Here is a 20697-nt window from a genome sequence, read left to right on the forward strand (position 1 = left end):
GAGCCGCGGGTCGATGGAGGCAACGCAAAATGCGCCCACGTGGAGCAAGATGCCAATGTGAGATCAAGAACAACCGATCATCTGAATTAGTCTGGCTCTTTCCACTGCGCAGTTCTGCTGCTCATGACCCGTGTGTCACGCCAATGTGTTAACTTGTAGAAACCTTAAACATGTACGAATTCCATCCTTGGGTCAAAATGCCTTTCGCAAACTGCAGAATTCTCTTGCTGTGGCTTGTCGGCCCTTGGTATGGCACGTGCCCACTTCTGAAATTCATCCTTACGGGCAGGTGCACGAAAGAGAGAGAGTTTTTCACCGCAGGACTTGTAGCTGCCGTCGCAACCTGGCACAAAGCACCACCTCTGCGTTTTTTTTTTTTCCCGTCGACGCCATTCATAAGAGTGGTTCAAAAATCGACGACATCCGCTGACACCATCTCCTTCAAGAAATCGGGAAGCGATAGAAAAACAGGCCGTACTTCACGAACAGCGACAGCTAACTTGTGCCGCTCCGTGACACGAGCAACACATGCTCACAGTCGGCACATGCCAACGGCGCCCCAGACTGACGCGCCAAATTTCCCCCCAGCGGCGAGAACGCGCAGTGGGGCCTCGCTAGGCAAGAGGCCGCCGCCGCGGTCATCACACCTCCCAGTGTGGTTTAAAATGCTTCCCACCCACTGCAAAGTGCTCAGCAGGCACGTAGGCAAGGGGGGGGGCCCGGGGGGCCCGGCCCCCCCCCCCGAAATTTTTCCAGCCCTCTATATTCCCAGGCAACTTTTTTTTGTTTTTGCCATGGAAAGATTGTCTTTCGAACAATTAGGCCTTGGGCCCCCCCCCCGAAAAAAAATCCTGGCTACGTGCCTGGTGCTCAGCCATAATTCATCGTCATCAGCCACGTCACAAAGCGCACATAATGCCTCACTGGTAGCGGCTACCACGATTCTCCGAAGAATCACGAAAAATGACATAGTGGGAACTTCGGTACTTCAGAAAAATTACGATGATTTATGGCGTAGTGGGTACCCTGCATGTGTACTTGTATCAGCTGCCCCAAGAGACTCTACAACGGACTCTACAAAGTCCGCTCTTCCAACTTTCGCTGTGACTATGCTGCACATTCCGCGCAGGCCTGGCAATCTTTTTATCAAAACAGCGGTCTCGCACATCACAGAGTGCACTCAGTGACGTGCTGTTTCTGAGATCGTGCTCACTCCCTTGACGCAAAGCACTGAGCCCACTAAAAATCGTGATTGAATTTGGAAAAAAATAAATACTATGACTTTGAAGGGTATACTGGCTTCTGCTAGTTGGTAGGAATTCATCGTACAGTTACTTCCACTCCTCTGAAGAACGTGTTTTACCCTTGTCCCGATTTGTTAGGAGGAAGGCAAATAACTACATCACAAATCAAATTTTTTTAATGATTACTTTAGCTTCAAATTTTTCCATAAAAAAAAACGTTACGAACCATTACGGAACATTTTTCTTTTCGTTCCGGAACAGAAACGGAACGGAACTTTTTGCGGTGGAACGAAACTAAAACCGAAACGAAAAACATTTCGTTCCGACACCCTGGGTAGAAGTATACGTGGCGCAGCTTGTCCTCGCAGTTAAATGTGGAGACCCTTTCGAAGGTCTCGAGCTAAGTATCGGGGCCTTCACATGGCGAACCACGGAAGCTCGGCGGCTGCCTGGGTGGCCGCATCACGATCGCCGTAGGGGACACTGCACTCATCGTCCCTGCTGTCTTCGTTGCCATGGCTTCTGGCTTGTCCGGTAGGAGTCCGTATTCTGGTGGGAGACCTTGCTGTCTGCGGCTGGCTCGCTCGTTAGCGGTGGCACCGGAGTGCCCTTGACCGTGTGGGCTTGGCTCACGGTTGGAGGGGGGTGTTCGGTACATGGACGGGGAAGCGCCTCCACCAGATGCCACGTGGTCGTGACGTCGACGAAGACAGCAGTCGTCGTTTTCAAGATGAAACTGTTTATTTGGCCGAACTTGTGGCGGGAAACGGAAAGTTAAATTACAGCGATACACACGCTATGCGCTGATAGCGGCGAACAGAGCGTCGACCGTCGATCAACTGACAAGCGGTCAAGCGCGTCGGCTTTTATACAGGCGCGCTATGGAACTTTCCAGCAATATCGCTGGTGGCGGCGTTATCTCTCGACAAAGCTGGAACATTCGCGTGCGGCGCGCAATCTTAATAAAACGATCTACTACAATCGCGAAGTTTCTCGAACACTGCTTCGCGGACAGCGTTGAGCGTTGATAACCGTACTTGCTGGTCAAACCCGAATACATCAAAATAAAACAAGAAGTGGGCGTGGCAATATGAACATTCGATCATGTAGATAACGTTTGAACTAGTGCAGGTAAAACTAGATTTTATATGATGGACGTAATCACTTCCGGTGCTTTAACTATAAGATCATCTTGAAGGTTTTTACAAGTCTGACATCTTGGACGAGAACATGGTGTTATGTGGGCAGTAGAATGAGGGTTTACTTTTGCATGCACTAACATGTCCTTAAAATTCTTATTGGGGCGATACACGACCTTTGGTACTCCAGGAAATGCTTTTCTAAGGCGCTCGTTGACCTGAGGCGTTCATTGACCACTGTAACAAGTTTCACTCTAGTATTAAATTCACCATGCACCATTCTTCCAGTGAAATTAAAGGAGTGGTGACACAAAAATTCGGACACAATTTGACTGTTGAATCACACTAATGGGTGCATATAGGTGCCATCTGTACAATAGCAGACACAAATACAGCCTAAAAGGTATTTTAATTGAGTTTTGAGGTTCGTGAAAGTGCCGGATCAGAAATGGAAGCAAAAGACGATGAGGTCATCGTGTGGATACCACGTACGTCACGAGTTCTGGCCGGGTTACCGGAGGCGTGTACGAGACAGACAACGCTGGTAGCGACACCTGATGATGCATATCCTTACCCGCTTACTGATTCTATTTAAAGCATTTGCAGTGAGATAATCAGCAACTCATGGTGTTCTCATTGCTTCTTTTTCCCGACAAGAACTACAACGCGACGGAAAAAATATAAAAAAATTATTGTAGTTGGACAAAACGCCACAAGATGTCGCTACGGGGCTCCGCACCCGCAAACGTTAGGAAGTCTACAGACGAACTAAAGCTCGTCGGATTGGTATGCCTTGAGAACGCGGCGTTGCCCGATATAAATACGAGTCACGTCATTTGCATGTTACGCATAAACACTGTTACAGAGCGCCAATGTTGTGTTATTCTGCTTCCTTCGTCACTTCTCATCCTGCTACTTTACGAATGATCGGAGCGAAAATGTTTCAGCACGTCTAATGCTGCGGCTACTCCAAGCCTGGCGGAAAACGTCCCCTCAGTTGGACAACGACTACAAGAACAAAATCGCAGCTACCGGCGAGATTCGCAAAGTGAATCGGGCTTTTTCTACTGCTTTTTACACTCCTGCCAGCTCTTTCGTCCATCGCCGCACTAGATAAGCAACTTAGTTTGACCACGGCCGGGCTAGACCGCACGCGCGCTTCTTTCCTTACGGCCTTCTCACCCGTCGCGAAAGCAATGGGAGAGTTTCTCAGTATGTTTCGCCGCCCGGCGGCGGTAGGGGCGCTGCGACCCTGACCGTGCATCTCCTGCGCCGCGCATACGGCACAAGAGTGTTGCTCGATGTGAAACCGCGGAATGGGGGTTCTCGACGGAGAAAGGGGAGGGGAATTATTCAAGAAGTCGGGGATAGAGGGAGGATCGTCTCCTTAAAAAAAAAAAAAAAACTAATGTTATCAGACGGCTCGCCGCATAATGTATGCATGTGTTCGTGGATAATACAAGCTTAAACTCAGTAAAACTGCGGAAGAATCGGCTAACGAGGCATAATGCAGGAGGGTAGCGAATTGGGCGAGTTGGAAAATGCTCATGATGGTTAGCGCAAACGCAACACGGACGAAAAGAAGAAAAAACGACGACACAAGCGCTATCTAACAACTGAATGTTTATTGGAAAAATCACAAATATATATGTATAAGAAAGAGAAAGAACAACAAACCCGCACATGTGCCAAAGATAATTGACAGATAAAAACGTGTATGCTAACAAAACTACGCCCTTTCCAGGAAAGACACTTCCTCATCAAACAAAGCGATAGAAGGGCAGCTCACGCAGTTCTCTTTCTTAGACATATATATTTGTGATTTTTCCAATAAACATTCAGTTGTTAGATAGCGCTTGTGTCGTCGTTTTTTCTTCTTTTCGTCCGTGTTGCGTTTGCGCTAACCATCATGAGGCATAATGCAGGAGGCATGAAGCACTGGCAACGATCAGAGAGAGAGATAAACAACGCTGCACGAAGCAGAGAGCACCAAATACCTTTGGCGCCCTTGGTCTCGTTGGACAATGAGGCCGCAATTAAGAGAGCTCGCCTTCCATTTGCTAGCTATTTTCTATTTCTTTATTTTTCCAAATACATTTGGAGTGGTTTTCAGGGCTAAAAGCTGCGGTCTGCAGCTTGACAGCTCTTTGAAACACGTACGTGAGTTGTATCTCTAATGGTTGAAAATAACTGCATATAGGGAGAAAGAAAGTAAAAAAAAAAACAAGAGAGGACCATTGCTGCTGAATAACCCCTTCGGACGGCACGCCCCGAGAGTGGTACCTGCAGTGTTAACACCACGTGGAAACATTAATTTCGGGGACCCCGAGCTCTTTTGCGTTCCTTTTGTTAGCGTCAGGATGGCTGGGCCGTAAAATAAGACACAGTAGAAAACGCAACGCACGACACACAGTTAAAAAGGAAAAAGAAGTTTACATTTAATTATCAATAACTTGGTTACAACGCAAGACTCATAACACAAAGTCGCATACGCATATTCGCTCAAATCGCACTGCTAACAACGCACAACTGCTCCAATCGCACCGCTAAAACGCACAACCGCTCAAATCGTTCGCACTTTTGAGACTCTCCTCGTCGCTTGTTTTATTGTACAGACCTTTTGCGCATCGCTGCTGACGACCAACAACAGGCAGCATCAGCTATACAAGCTACTGCGAGCACAAGACAGGAACGAACTACACAACCCGAAGCCTGAGTTTCTATAGCTATTTTGGTCAAGATAGTGGTCTTTTTCGATAAGGCCTCTGAACACCTGCCACCAGGGGTGTAGCCAAGGGGGGGTTGGGGGGGGGTTCGAACCCCCCCCCGAAATTTTTCAATTTTGCTTGCGTATATAGGCACGCACACATACATACACACGCACGAACATACATAAAGTATGGTTGAACCCCCCCCCCCCCCCGAAAAAAATTTCTGGCTACGCCCCTGCCTGCCACGCAGGAATGTAGAAGTTTTGGAAACAGCCGTCCAGCCCTACTTGCAACGCACTCCCATCTTAAGCTGCCCTGAAGGCGTTGACGACAGCCACTCCCGACGATCCGCAGATCTCATAGCCGAAAAACTCCTAAGAATTCTCCTCGTCAATCACTTAAACCAACTGACTGACGCAAACGACAAGCCTTCCACCTACGCACACAAGCCGACTAGGAAGCATTTTAGGTTGTGAACGAGACATTTGTGAAGTCCGGCAAAGTTTTCACTTGAAAGCGTTCAACTATTTGCGAGTGCTTACGAGCAATAAATATTTATTTGCAGACCTCAGAACGTCTACACGTTTGATGGCGGAGAGCTGTACTTTCGGCTCTTGCATTTATACGTTTTTCGATAAGCTTAAGCTCGATACACATTGCGCATATAAGAAGTCAGAATAAACCATTTGTGCGTCTTCAATGATTAGGCAACTTGTTTTTCAACGCGCAGTGAATGAAGAAGCGCGCCCGAACTCATGTGCCGGCGTTGCGCGCGCTGCACGGAGCGGCGGAGGATGGATGGATGGATGGATGCTATGAGCGTCCCCTTTAAAACGGGGCGGTGACATGTCTGCCACCAGGCTCGAAGAAAAAAAAAAAAAAAAGCTTCCTTGTTTCATGTTGGCCTAATACCTTATCTACATTGATTAAATCTATGTTATTATACCAAAAAATATAAATTCACGGTCCATCTCTCTGCCTCTTAAGGCAGAATGACCTTATTTTTCCGCCATTATTTATTTTTGTTCTTTATCTCTACTTTTCTGCCACCAATACTCTAACCGTCTCTTACTTATTTCTATCGCGGACGTGTTCAGCTTTCCATTGTTGTCCCTAAAACCCAAGGCTTCATGTAGACTCGTGCCCACACGTATACCTGGGTGAATATCGCCACATTCAATCAGTACATGTTCCATCGTTTCCTTAGTTCCCCCGCAGCATGTACATTGTTCTTCTTCGTTACTAAATCTCGCTTTATAACTACGCGTTCTAAGGCAGCCCGACCTTGCTTCAAACAGTAAAGCGCTTCCCCTTGAATTATCATAAAACCTTTCCCTCCTTATTTCGTTTTTTCCTTTTCGGTAGTTACTCAGAGCCGGCTTCTTTTCCATCGCTGTCATCCAATAAGTCCTCTCCGCCTCTCTGACCTTCCGCTTAATGCTCCTTGTTGCCATATCGCCCGCACTGCCAGCCGTATATTTACTGGTGAGCCTCCTAGTTCTTTTTCTCCACTGCGTGTCCACGCTTTTTCTATACAAATACCTGAAAACCTTCTCTGCCCATCTACTCTCCTTCATTTTCCTCAGCCTCTCCTCGAATCTCATTTTGCTCTGCGCTTCCCTCACTTCAAAGCCTGTCCATCCCATATCACCCTTTACCGCCTCATTTGTCGTCTTCCCGTGAGCGCCCAACGCGAGGCGGCCCACCGTCCTTTGATTTACATCCATTCCTGATTGCACCTCTGACTTCATGCACACCACTGAGTTCCCAAATGTAAGCCCCGGAACCATCACACCCTTCCACAGCCCTCGAAGCACCTCGTACCTATTGTATCCCCATAAAGCTCTGTGCTTCATAATTGCAGCATTCCTCTTTCCCTTTGCTACCGATGCTTTCTCTTGTACCTCCATATATCTATCCCCCTCATTTACCCATACTCCGAGGTACTTGTACTCGCTTACCCTCGGTATTTTTTGGCCCTGTATTAATACCGTATGGTCTCCGTGATCATTGAATACCATCAATCCACATTTTGTTGCACTAAATCCTAGTCCTAGAGCCTCACACTCCCTTCCGCATATATCTGCCAGTCGCTGTATATCATCTTGACTGTCCGCAAATAAGACAATATCATCAGCATAAAATAGACCTGGAAGCTTCTGCTCAACCATCGCTCCGACCTGTTTGTGTGACAAATTAAATCCAATGTTGCTACCTTCTAGCGCTTTTTCCATCCTCGCCATGTACAGCATGAATAACAGCGGGGACAAAGGGCATCCCTGTCTCAGCCCCTTGCTAATTTCAACGCTGTCCTTGCTACTTATTCCTTCCCATTCTATACAAACTGTATTTCCTCGGTATATTTCCCTCAAAAGCTGTACACAGTCGTCACCTATGCCCACTTCCTTCAATATATCCCACAAAATTTCCTGATTAACGTTGTCATACGCCCCGGTGATATCTAGATAAGCTACGTATAAGGGCCTGTTTTCTATTTTAGATATTTCTATACACTGGGTAAGAACAAACAGATTATCGTCTAACCGCCTGTCGATTCGAAATCCATTCTGAAGTTCTCCCAAAATATCATTTTGTTCTACCCACGCTTCTATTTTTAATTTTACTGCCTGCATCGCCAACCTGTATAGCACCGATGTAATTGTTAGCGGTCTATACGAGCGAATGTTATCCTTTTCTCCCTTGCCTTTATAGATTAAGTTCATTCTACTTTTTCTCCAACTGTCTGGTATTTCCCTCTCCTGTAAGCACTTTTCTACGGCTTTCAGCAGTGCTTCTTTAGTGTTATGTCCGAGTTCGTTAATGAGGCTGACGGGAACCCCATCTAAGCCCGGAGTAGTGCGCTTAGGAATTTTTCCTTCGGCCTTCTTCCAATTGAAATTCTCTAGTACTACATCTTCGTCGGTTGCACTCCTTTGCGTACTTTACTCACCGGGGGAATCCCCTGGGGGACCTTTTTAAACGAATCGGCTGTTATCTTTCGGATGTAACCTAGCGCTTCATATCCTTCCAATTTATTTCCTCCTTCATCTACCATATGTTGTTGCATTGTGACAGACTTCCTACCCAGCGCTTTTAGGTGGCTCCAAAATATCCTAGGCGCGGCCTTCTTCTTTTCGCGAATCTCTGTCATCCAGCGTTCACTTTCACCTTTAATTTTTGCCTCGACTAATTTCTGCACAATGGATTTTTGCTCTAAATATATTTCCCATATTTGGTTGACTTCGTCCTGTGGCCGCTTCTCCTTTTTTGCCTGTCTGTGCTCCCGTGATGCCTGACGTCGCATCTCGATCGCTTCCCGGATTTCTTTGTTCCACCAACTTTTTGGCTTTTTCTTTCCTTTCCAACAAATAGTTTTCTTCTCTATTTCCATTTCTTTCGTGATTACATGTAGCAGCTCACTATACTTCCAGTCTTTGCCTGGTAGTTCGTCTACTTTTTCCTCGACTCTTGCGGCTATATTTGTTATTTGTTTGTCATTTAGATACGAGCTGCCAAACTTTGATTCTATGTTCTTATTTTCAGTTTTATATCCCATTGTAATATTATGCGTTTATGATCACTACCCAAGCTGTTAATGCCTTCTTCGTCTATTCTCATCTCTCTAAGTTTGCCATATATTCCTTCTGTCATGAGACAGTAATCAATGCTCGATTGCCTGTTTCTGACTTCCCACGTGATCTGCCCCTCACACTTAGGCCCCACGTTAACTATCTCAAGACTATGTTGCTCGCAGAGATCTAGCAATAACTTGCCATTGGTGTCTGAATATCCGTCAAGGTCATGAATGTGAGCGTTCATGTCCCCTAGAAGGATTATCTCGGCATCATGACCAAATTCTTTAATATCGGTGCTTATGCATTTCACTATCTCCAGATTCTTTTCTCTGCAGTTATTGCCTGTCCACAAGTAAGCTACACCTAGCCACGTTTTCTTTCCACCTACTGTGCCCGAAACCCACATGTGCTCTGAACACGTTTGTTTCACTCTCTCCCATTTTGTTCTGCTATGAATTAGCATTCCAACCCCCCCACCTCTCCTTTCTGATGTGATCCTGTTACATCCTTCCCAAACATAATTTTCAATATGTGGTGGCTCTTCCAAGTCTCTAAGGTGTGTTTCTGTAACCGCATAAACACCTATCTGTTCCTTGTTTAACTGTCCCTCAATCTCTAACCATTTTGCCTTTTTTCTGCCACCCTGCATGTTAATGTAACTAATTGCAACACGCGCCTTCTCCCTTCTTTTACCTTTTCTCTGTTTTTTCGCTATACTACCTGTCAAAGAGTCCCCCTGTTTGTTTTCCTCATTACAAGCTACCATGGGCACCGAAGGGCCCGCGTGCCCCCCAAAAAAGCTACTGCGCGTCCTGCAAGACGCCAACCCACCTCATGGCCAAGCCTCCTATCGAAGTGTATTCCGTCTCTTCGAAAACCACCCCACCTGTGCACCTCTCTGTTTATTTCCACTACCTCGATGCCTTTCTCTCTACTCATCTGCCATATCTCTTTGTTTGCGTCGACAACCGCTCTTTGCAGGTTGCCGTCACGCACCGGTACCTCCGGTATTGTGCATACCACTATCTGCACCTGAGGGGAAATGGCGCGCATGTCATCGACCCCTTTCGCCAATGTGGTCGCTAGTTCGGCTGATTCGTTACTCAAGACGTCGTTTAGACCTCCCGCGATTATCACGAGGTTACGTCCATTAGACTTAGCTGCGAGTTTTGCGTTAGCTTGTCTCATCACTGATCCCAGCCTATGGCCCGGGAACTTTCCTATTAAAACTCGTTTGTCGCCTCTCACCCTTTCCTTGACTGCTTCTGCGCATGTAGCTAAGTTCGAGTCCCCGGCGATTATCACGTGATCCGACTTTTCTGGTGGACTCTCCCGCACCTGGCCACTGCACCTGTTACTAGCGCGTGCTACTGCTGTTGTTTTGTCCCCTCCCGTTCCCAAGACTACTTCGCGGAAGGTGGGTCCTGTGTCCCTTGCACCTGTCTTTTCCAAACCTGTTTCCCCCTTCGCGCCTACCACTGTGGGGGTCGATGCCCCATTTTTCCCGCTGTCGCCTGCTTCCCTGTTCCCCGTGGCTACATTTGCTGGCATGGCTACATTTGCTGGCATGGCTACCTTTGCCAATCCCTCCTCGGCTGACTTAAGCCTTTCCGCCATAGCCCTCGTTTTTTCCCGCTCTGTCGCTACCGCTTTCTCCAGCTCGGAGATTCTCACCTTGAGCTCATTCTGGGCGGCCATCATTATTTCCATCTTCGCCTCTAACTCGCATTGCTTACACTTGGCGTCAGCTCTCTCTGTCGTCTCATCCTCACAAACCTCTATTTTCCGCCCCATTCCGCATCCTGAACACTTTACGGTCTTTTTGACCATGGCTATAGAGCATTCACGCGGCAGATTAGATACACTTAAAGCCAAATGATATCACAAAACTCCGCACTTCAAAGCACCTGTGCACCTTTCAGCCACGTGGTGGCAAAAAAAAAAAAAAAAACAAATATTAAAAAAAAAAAACACCCGAAGCGACTGTCACACCACTTTGTACCAACAGCACAAAGTTGTAAGCTCTATTAAGCTGCAATCTAGTGGCTTAACTAAAGAAACAAGCTCGAATCATGCAAAAAAAAAAAAGCACTTATCTGACGCTGTCATTCCGGAGCCCACGAAAAACACGTCCGTCCTCTAGCAGCACCACCCGAGTTTTTTTTTTTTTTTTTTTTTTTTTTTTTTTTTTTTCTGCTTTGAGGGTCGCAGCGCCCCCCTCAAAGCAGCGGTGAGAGGCATGTACTACACCCGATGCGAAGGCCGTAAGAAGCGAGCGCGCGCGTGCGGTCTAGCCCGGCCGTGGTTTGACAAATCGAGGAAACAAGCTCTCGCAACGCTCAACACCTGCTCAACACAGCAAACGAAACAGCAGCACTGACAACATAGCACTGCAGAAGCTGGCCAGTGACGTCACTGGTTCTTGTGGTCTTGTTTAACAAGTAGACCATCTACGTCACGGGGCTACCGAGAGCTCTTCGAAATCGAAACTGCCTCCGGTCGTAACATACGAGCATATAATTAAACATTCGTCTCGCGCTGGGGCAAATGAGTTTCGTTGCCGCTATTATCGAGTCAGTAGCCATTGATTAAGAGCAAAAAACAGAGGTTCACAAATTTTCTGTCACTACTCCTTTAACTTCCTAGACACGAAGGTATCAACTGAAGCATGAAAATTAAAGAGGATGCTTTACAGAAAACCAACAGACAGCCAGCAATACCTGGATTACACTATAGTCATCACCCGCGACACTGCAAACAAGTGATATTTGTAGGACAGGCGAGGCGTATAAGAAGGATCTGTAGCGACGACAGTGACTACGTTCGCCACTTAAGCGACCTAAAGGAAACATTAGTTAAAAGAAATTACCCGCAAGATGCTCTAAACAAGGTCTACAACGAATCATGTCAACTAGATATGAAATGATCACTAGCTCAAAGGGCCTCCGTAGCACAGCTCAACCAGCCGCCAGCATTTATAACCAAGTATACTCAAACGTGCTACCAAACATAAACTAATATCCTCAGTAAGTATTACCCAATACTAGCAAGCAACGAGCACCTTAGAAAAGCATTTCCCGGAGTACCAAAGGTCGTGTATCGCCGCAATAGCAATTCATACAAAAGTAAACACTCATTCTACTGCCCACATAACACCATGTTCTCGTCCAAGATGTAAGACATGTAAACACCTTCAAGATGACCTTATAGTTTAAAGCACCGGAAGTGATTACGTCCATCATATAAAATCTAGTTTTACCTGCACTAGTTCAAACGTTATCTACATGATCGAATGTTCATATTGTCAAAAACGGTACACTGGCAAAATGGGACAATCTGTTAATGTTAGATTAAACGGGCATCGCGCGGACACGGCGAAGAAGTTACCCAAAGCAGTAGCACAGCATTTTAATGTAGCAGGTCACAACTTCGAAGATCTCAAACTTTACATACTTCAGCCAAACTTCCGGTCCCCAAGAGACAGAAAATATAGAGTCACACCTTATTCATAAGCTCAATACACTCCAGCCAGCTGGTATTAACGTTTCTAAGGGGGCTCTTGAATCTATTCGGTATGGTACATACACAACGAAAGCCAATGAGGGTTAAGTTCTTCTTCTAGGAATTTCGAATCTACTATTGTTAAAAAATCGTTCTGCGAAACGTATACCCCCCCCCCCCCCCGCTTTTTGTTTCTTCTTTTTCTCGCCTTCCTTATGACTCGCCCAGTTCGTCACTGCGGCCTCTCCCCCCCTCCCCCACCCCCATTCTGGTTATATATACACACGATACACACGATAGCTAAGGAAATCAGTTCCAACCTTGAGGAAGACAAGTCCACTTGTCGAAACGTCGGCTCGAGCACCCACCCCCTGTTTACGGATTTTTTCATCGCAAGCTTCCATCTTCCACTTCCTGCCGTTTTTTTTTTTGAATTTCCATATTTATTTTGACTTTTATGCTACGTTTAGAGTTCTGAGCCTTGGGCGAGCCAAACAGTTCTTTGTTACAGCCGACATTCCTGCAGCTCTTGCATTTTCGCTTTCACAGCAGTGCCACTGAAATGAAGCAGACCAATGAAAGCTCGTATTTACAATAACGTCGAAGTCTGGGTTAGTTGGTACATGACGCTGAGGCAAAAACCAGTCAAAAAGACGCCGGACAAGGGGAAGAAGTGACACACACAACGACTGGACTAGCAACTGTGCTTTATTAGCTGACAGCACCTCCCAGAAGAACCACGGCGCATGCGCTGATCACGTAAAACCATGAAGCCAAAACCCAAAACATGAAAAAAGCAAAAGCAGAAATTGGCCTACATAACGGCCAAGAATCTACCGCCAGAGTGACAGGAACTCGCATTCCTTCTGTAGTAATGAAATGGACGTACTGCTTACGCAATCATCGCGGTGCATGTTTATACGATAAGCTTCAAGGATTTCGCGCTCCTCCTTGCCCCCCCCCCCCTCTACCCAAAATCTTAACATTGGAAAACAGCGGCACACAACCACAGATCTGGCACGTGTTGCTCGCGAAAATACGTGTGCACGTGTTGCTCGCGGAAACACTAGCACTCCTGTGTGTTCTATTCGGCATAAAACCAAGTACACTACCTGCGCGAAACATGTTGTGTATGCGATTCCGCTAACATGCGAAAAAGTATACATCGGCCAAACTGGCCGATGTTTGAATGAACGACTGCGCGAGCACTACAACTCGTTGAACACGTCAGACGGGGCTAATCTTCCCCGCCACTGCCAGATCTGTGGTTGTGTGCCGCTGTTTTCCAATGTTAAGATTTTGGGTAGAGGTGGGGGCAAGGAGGGGCGCGAAATCCTTTAAGCTTATCGTATAAACATGCACCGCGATGATTGTGTAAGCAGTACGTCCATTTCATTACTACAGAAGGAATGCGAGTTCCTGTCACTCTGGCGGTAGATTCTTGGCCGTTATGTAGGCCAATTTCTGCTTTTGCTTTTTTCATGTTTTGGGTTTTGGCTTCATGGTTTTACGTGATCAGCGCATGCGCCGTGGTTCTTCTCGGAGGTGCTGTCAGCTAATAAAGCACAGTTGCTAGTCCAGTCGTTGTGTGTGTCACTTCTTCCCTTTGTCCGGCGTCCTTTTGACTGGTTTTTGCCTCAGCTCGTATTTAGGTCGCTGTACAGTCGATCCCGGACATACTGAACTCGAAGGAGATCGCGAAATGGTTCAATATATTGATAATTGGAAATATAAAGTAAGCGTATTCAATAACTTTCTTATTTCCATCAACGACGCAGGAGACAGCAGGTAAAAGTTGCTTGAGGCACAAGCAAGTTGACAGAGGCCCGCAGCCACCTCTAAAATGCATGTGCATTAAGGTAAGGCTTACCTTTACACAATGCGGTCTTATTTCTCGAAATTCTAACAAGCATTAACTTGCGAATTCGCTCACAGTATGCGAAAGTTCTTTTTCATATTACTATACTTTATTTCCCAAGAGGTCGCAAACTTGTCTTGCTTCATGCGCACCATCAAGTTCACCAAAGCTTTCCAAATAAGCAAATCCAGCTCCTTCTATTACGCCCCAACTGCGGTGAATAATGCTCAATGCTGACGCAAGCTTTGGAGTGTGGTTAAAGGCTGTTTCTTAGGGTGGCTTGTTGGGCAAGTTGGTACAGAGTTCTAGGTAAAGGGAGTGCCAGCAACACCAAAAGGAAACCGGAAAAAACCGAGACAAGTTCCTTCCTGTTCCTGTGTCTCCCAGTTCCTGTTTTCTCGTCTCGGTTTTTTATTTTGGTGCTGTTGGCATTCCCTTTACCTAGATCAAGGTTGTTTAGCGGCAGCATTGACATCTTCATCCCTGCTCGGGTTCACTTCAACGGCACCAGAAACGTCAGCCATGATCTTGGCATCAGTGCGGTCAGAAACAGTCACGTCATCATCTGCACTGATGAAGTCCCTTACTGTACCCTAGTACGAGATGGTGCCTAGAAATGCTAATAACTCGAGAAATTCACTGAGGCATCGTACGCTGTTACAGCAGTGATAACACACCCAAAGGTACCACGTACCTGGCATCAAAGCTCGCATGGAAACAATTCACGATGGTGCTTTGCTTGAAGCTGTTCCAAGTACCAGTCATCGTTATTGTTGCTCTGAGCAGGTCAACATTTCGTTCGACTCTCGATTGAGGATATACAAGGAACCAAGCGAGACGTACAAACCCAATGGACAACGAATATCCTGACGACGTCCGAAGAAGAGCCTAACGTCCGCGTCCCAGAACGGCGGTTCACGGGGCGTGCAGCGGACGTCGCGTTTTGGATGTCCAAAAAAGGTCTTCCGACAGACGTCCAAGAATATATAGCACGTGGACGTTTTCAATAATCCAGGCGTGGATATCAAGAGGACGTCGACAGGAGATGGCCGTGCGGACATTTCAAAGCTGTTTGGATGCAAACCGCTACACGCTAGTTCATCTGACAATGCGTGAAACTGATTTTGCCACATATGGAAACCGCCGCTAATTTTTATCTTTCGGAAAATATGTGATTGAGGAAATAATTCATGGATAGTTGTGCGAGCATGTATGCATTGCATTCGTGGCATTTCTCGCGATTATTTACGTGCTTAGGAGAAAGGTGAATGGGTGACGCACATACGTAAACGTGACTGCAGTTTCTTCCCACGAAACACAAAACCTCTAAAAACGTCTTAGTTTACGAGAAGACCAAAAATATATGCATTTTTTAAATATAGCATTAATTCGCCCCTCAAATGTGCTTGCATACTCTTTATTAGCATTTTCAACAGCTACGGCATACCCAGAGTATATTTTGTCAAAGAAGTTCATAACGCCTAGTTCGAGACATTTTTCAGACATTTTGTCTGAAAGTACGAGTGCACAACGACTATCTCAATGATTCTTCGAATGTTTTCTCGAGAAGGGCCAATATACAAAAACGGCATGTCAAAAGAGCGGTTACCGTCGGTTTTACTCAAACAAATGACGCAGACAACCATACCCCCAAAATAATTTGTTTCACAACGATGCCTCTAACAGCACGCTCGCACAGCAGCGACTGACAACAGTAGTAAAACCGGCAAAACGCAGGCACGCACGCAGCGCACCCGGCGCACCATGCGGCGCACCGTGCAATTAGCTTCGGCGGCACTCATGTTGAAACGTGTCCTTCGCGATCGTGCTGTGCACCGGCGACTGCGGAGACGCCGTTGGCGTCGTCGCGTCGTTTTGCGTTGGCAGCAGCTCGGCTGTCATCGTTTCGCATTTTGTGTAGCGTGCCAGCTTTTCTGTACGGTTCACTGGCTGTTATCTGGCATGAAGTAACTGTGCTCATGCCATTTGCCGCATATTTTCCATCAGTGATTCGTGAAACAAGCTCTACTGTGTGTTTTCGCCGACGGTCCGTTACAACAATGGCCTGATCTGCTCGCCACCTTCGTTGCAGCTAGCAAGCAGCTATTCGGATAACCTACTTCTTTCGGTAAAGTGAAATTAAGTGTGCCTGACTTTTCGTCATTACTGCTAGAACTTTTGACAGTTCTTTGCTGGTGGTTGAATCTTGGTCGAACGCGAAACTATATACGGAGGACGCGCCGTTGCGAATCGTAAGCCAGACTTACTCGCCCTATTCCAGGTCGGTCATCTTGTTCTTCTGCGGGTTACAGCTCGTGTGTGGGTGGGTGTATGCGTGCGAGCGAGTGTTTGCTTGCTTGCTTGCTTGCTTGCTTGCTTGCTTGCTTGCTTACAACCATGCCGGCCTGTCGCTGACAAATAGTGCAACGATTCTACAACAGGTGCCTCGCTTTGTGAGTAGTTATGATTGTCGTTAATAAATACATGACAGCATTTGTGCACATCTGTAATTGGAAATCTGTCTTTAGAATGACTTGATGCTCAATTATTTGTTGTAAATTATACCTAGCTTACTTGCTTCTTCTTGTATGCAGCTTTTCTTCACCGCTGTTTGTACAAGACATGAGGCCCGAGACCACGCCAGCTTGTGTGAAAGCCAGCGCAGTTTCTTTGACGGGACCTGGAGTGCATTCATGCAGAACTTGAATTTATGTTGCTGCTGCGTCAATCAGCTTCACCTTGTGCGGTCACCTTCTGTCGTACTTTGTGCCACATTCGGTGCGCTTTATTCATTAATAAAGCCGCTTTTACAAGATCATTGGATAATTTATTGTTTCTGATAAGCATGATTATTTGTGCGCCATACACTAAACGTCATTTATGAAGTACGTGTTCATCCTCTGCATGTCCAGATTTATTATTTGTTCAGTAGTAAACCGATGTGAATTCTACATGGAAATTGGATATAAGTGGTGTGTAGAAGAAAAGTAAGGACACAAAGAAGCGCTTGTTTGTGTCCTTACTTTTATTGTCTGCGTCTTGATTTTTGAGCTGTATTTAGAATGAGCCCATTGGTGCCCCGCTGGATATAGTGAGGCTTTTGGTCATTATCACGTCCAGAGCTGTACTTAATTCTGTGGATTTTTGGGCACCTTCAGGATATGATATCCTGAAGGTGCCAAAAATACACAGAAAGTCCAGCTCTGCACGTGATAATGACCAAAAGCCTCACTGTATCCAGCATATGGGTCATTCCACGGACGTTTTCTGGACGTCGGTGTTATGTTTGCCGCTCATAAGTCGATCCTGCAGACAGGATGGCGCGGCACGGTACGTCGTACAAAGCTTCTTTCTCGGCTCTCCCCCTGCCCGGTCTTCGGCTGTGCAATTATCAAGAGAAAGCAAATGGCTTCCTTTGAGCAGCGATGGCCAGCATGGGTTGCGGTCAGGCGACCGTTCTCAGAGGTCGGCGGCCTGAATGTGTGGGAAAATGAGGAGGACATCCCCCGCTCTAAGCCGTCGCTCGAGGCGACAGTATGCGTGACCCCAACACGGACCAAGATGTGCTTTTGCAACAATGCAAGGTCGAATGCGTGGGAGGCAGGGTCACGCAGACGCCTTTTCTTTCCCGGAACGGTTTAACGACTGGCCCCGCGAGTTCAACTCGATGTGTATGGGAAAATGGCGTGAATGCACCAGGGCTAAAATACAGATGTATTTCGACCGTGAGAATCCCTGAGAGCGTGGGAAGGAGAGGGAGAGCCATGATGGGAAAGAGTGCCAAAACGCCTAGCTGTCTGCGCTGTAAAGACACTGCTGTCGAGATTAAGGACAGCCCAGTAGGGAGTAGCTTAATCTGAGGATAAACGGATTGGATAAGGGAATGTCGAGGCGGACCACCAGTGGCCACCTCCCCTTTTCTTTGTTACCGCAAGGTACTTAAGACTGGACGGAATTCGTTTCCCTTCAGTCTAGGCTGTAATCACTAAACTGATCGATCAGTAAGACTCCGTACGATGCAACTTTCGTCTGGGCCGTAACCACTCGGTGGTCGAACAGTGAGACTCGGTTCTTCGTATGTAGTAACAGTGTTCTAGGCTCTAACTTAAGAGAAGTTAAGTAGAAGAGTAAGATGCTGTTGATGTCTATGTTATCATCAGTGTGCTTCGGCAAGATGCACATATGACTGTAAATATTTCGCCGCAATATACCTTCAAGTTTTCATTACCTCCAACCTGCCTCCTGCTTCATCGACGTCGATCATCTCCTTGACGGGACTTCAACCCACATCAAGGAGAAAACGAACAAGAAAAAACATAACTGTCGGGTAAGATTTTTACTGAATTTGCATACGTCCAAGCACGTCCGAATATCCGGTTTTGACGCCCGGTGGGATTAACTCGGGATGTTCAATTCCTTTGCGCCATATAGTCCTGCGGACGTCCCGTTGAACGTCCCACGGTATTTGTCGTGCATCCGCCGGATGTACGTAATGTCCAGTAAAGTGGTCCGATAGACGTCCCAAAGTTATTGGTTGCCCATTGGGAAAGTCCATAATGCCGCAAGAGACCAAACAAAAGACAAGCACAAAGAAATCTTAGTGATGGTGATGGCACTTGTGTCTTTGTGGCAGGCAGCCGCTGCTTTGGTGCAGCTAGCGAGAAAAAGCATAGCTTCCGAAATTTGCATTTGTTAACTGGAAATACATCGCTAAGTTGCAGACCTCAAAGGCCAATCTTTTGAGGCCTGCAGGCCATCGTGCGTGGACAACCAAGAAAGGGTATGCGAACATTGCGAAGAGGCTGCCGATACCATTTCACATTCACCTCACTTTAATTCTCTCAGCTGTCGGCCTCTGAAAAATGCTGTGGCTATGCGTTGCAATCTAAAGTGTGGCTATGCGTTGCAATCTAAAGAGTATTGCAGCAAACAAGCAGGTGTGCTCAACACAAGCGCCGCTCAACTAACCAAAGCAACACAACGCAACCGCCTTATCGCCACCTGTGCACAAAAAAGAAAAGGATCAGAAGTTGTTTGAATGCAGCTGAAAAATAGAAGGGTACGCATTTGGGCTGGTTGGTTCATGATTACGGGTGAGAAACAGCGCTAAAAAGACGGGACAAGAAAGGACACGAGACGACGGCGCTGACTAACAACCAAATGTGCTTTATTCCTTCAGTCAGCATAAATATACTTCACCACTAACGTAATGAAAAAACAGAAAACTCAGCCTGCGCAGAGGCAGTAAGGCGATCAACGAGACAAGAATTCTGACAAGAATTTCAGAAGCTTATCACATCTACAATAGCGGCGAGGCATGTGTAAGCTTCCCCTCGATTTCCCTCCTTCCGAAGGAGATAGAATTCTTGTCTCGTTGATCGCCTTACTGCCTCTGCGCAGGCTGAGTTTTCTGTTTTTTCATTACGTTAGTGGTGAAGTATATTTATGCTGACTGAAGGAATAAAGCACATTTGGTTGTTAGTCAGCGCCGTCGTCTCGTGTCCTTTCTTGTCCCGTCTTTTTAGCGCTGTTTCTCACCCGTAATGCAGCTGAAAGTTTTTTTTTAGGAGAAATGCATTTGCAGAAAGAGCTCTGCATGGTGCAGCATTCAATATACGTGTGCCCCATGCAAGAGATGTTCAAAGGGATTTCTCAACCGTTTGACATAGCCAGTGATTCAATAAATCCCAGTTTGATACATCTGGCAGTGTTCATTTTAACGAATTCCAGTGATGCTACCGAGGACTTCTGATTTGGAGCAATTTTTGGAGCAGCAAAATTTCCGTTTTGGAGCACTTTGGAGCAGCAAAATTTTCATCTTGGAGCACTTTGGAGCAGATAATTTTGCATCTGGGAGCACTTTGGAGCAACGAATTTTACATCCTGGAGTGCAATACAGAAGCATATTGCATTAACATTCAAGCACCTGAGTATTATTACGGGGCTCTTATGAAGGCTAGAAATATTTCGATTCATTGCAAATCTCATGGAAAAAATCATCTCAGGAGAATAGGCGTGCGCACAGGGGGGGCAGGGGGGGGGGGGCGCAAAATCTGCCCCGTACATTGACCCTTGCGATAGCAATTATATGGACACTCTCGGCGGATTTTTGCCGTCGCCGTTGCCGTAATTTTCCGTATAAAGTCCAAATTAATAACATCACCACGCTTATTCTAGCCGCGGGTAAAAGCTCGCGAGCGCTGGCGACGAACGCGGCTGAAGCGGAGATTAAACTAGCCGGCCGTCTGTCTCCGCCGCACGGACAGCGCATGAGATAACATCTTCCCGCGTGCGGGCCTGCCGTCGATTGCTCATCAAACAGAGAGGAAACGCCCCGCCCGTCTGTCGTAAGGAGCATGAAGGGACGCCAGGGGAGCGGAAGGGGGGTGCGCATCTTTCGAAGGGCGCAGTAGCTTGCGCGCGCGCTATCTCGAGGCATCAGGAGACAGCTCGTAAACTCGCTGTGCTCTCAACGCTTACTTCGCGTTTAGAGAACTCGGAGCAAGAAAACGCTTCGGTTCCTGGAGGGGCCATAGTCCCTTAAACCAGCGTTTTGTTGAGTTACGCGAGATCGGATCCAAAAGAGTTAGCTGCTAGTCTTACTTCGTTTCACAGCAGAATTTTTTGGTATCGCATTCATTGCTTCGCTCTTAAGCGAAACTGAGTTTT

General features: G+C 46.7%; 1 protein-coding gene across 1 annotated transcript in view; it reads right to left on the reverse strand.

Annotated features, from left to right (window-relative positions):
* Positions 1 to 20697, reverse strand: part of LOC119382310 (general transcription factor 3C polypeptide 2) — a 370071-nt gene that overhangs the window by 128198 nt on the left and 221176 nt on the right. The gene's annotated exons all lie outside the window — the stretch shown is intronic.

Source organism: Rhipicephalus sanguineus, chromosome 2 (assembly GCF_013339695.2).
Source record: "Rhipicephalus sanguineus isolate Rsan-2018 chromosome 2, BIME_Rsan_1.4, whole genome shotgun sequence".
Lineage (NCBI taxonomy): Eukaryota > Metazoa > Arthropoda > Arachnida > Ixodida > Ixodidae > Rhipicephalus > Rhipicephalus sanguineus.